Below are 847 nucleotides of genomic sequence, written 5' to 3'. Positions count from 1 at the left end.
ACTGCAATGCCATGATGATACAAATTAATGTGCTTACAGCAAAGAATCAAGTGTGTTGCCACTTATATTAAGATTTACCAGACTACATAACAGAGACATTACTACTCTTATAGTAAAAGAAATTCAGAACAAAATTCCAGTGCAGTCCTGCATCCACCTTAAAATTTCTCACCTATCAATGAAACATAAGTGATTTCTTTCCCCTTCCCTTTTTCTTCCATCCTTATTTCTTTTGCACGTTCATTTATACAGACATTGGAAATGCCCTTTGTAAGATCAATTCATTTCTGTTACTTCATATAGTGTTTTAAAAGTACATTCGTCCCTGGCACATGATCCCCTTGAATATGGAAAAACCTCAAATAACAAAAAAAACCCTATGTTTTTACCTGAGAGAACGCCTCTCTAGAAATCTCTAGGTCTGCCAAATGTTGACCACAGAATTGCGCTGGAGGAGCTACAAATGCCTAGTGGAGTGTTCTCTCTAGGAATCTCTAGGTCCTTCAGTGTGGTTAAAGTTGACCATTGAGTTGTTAGGACCTAGATATTCCTTGAAATAACATATTAATAAAATCCGTGAACCATCCAATCCGCAAATGTCAAGGCCACAAATGTGGAGGGATGAGTGGATAACCGTTGCCATTACTTCTTGCAGTGTTGAAAATATAATTGCTGATTACACTAATTGTAGCTTTGCTATTTTTTTATTTTAACTTTGCATCACATACAAATATATAGAACGATACAATTTTGTACATAAAGAAATGGAAATATGCATATATACACACACACACACACACATACTTGTATGTATATTTGTAAACCAAATACATCTGCTATTGGGGCA

The sequence above is a fragment of the Sceloporus occidentalis genome, unplaced genomic scaffold (genome assembly GCF_023333645.1).
Source record: "Sceloporus occidentalis isolate IW3139 unplaced genomic scaffold, rSceOcc1.0.p SCAF_14, whole genome shotgun sequence".
NCBI lineage: Eukaryota > Metazoa > Chordata > Lepidosauria > Squamata > Phrynosomatidae > Sceloporus > Sceloporus occidentalis.
The sequence above is the reverse complement of the archived record's forward strand: the minus strand, read 5'-3'. Positions refer to the sequence as shown.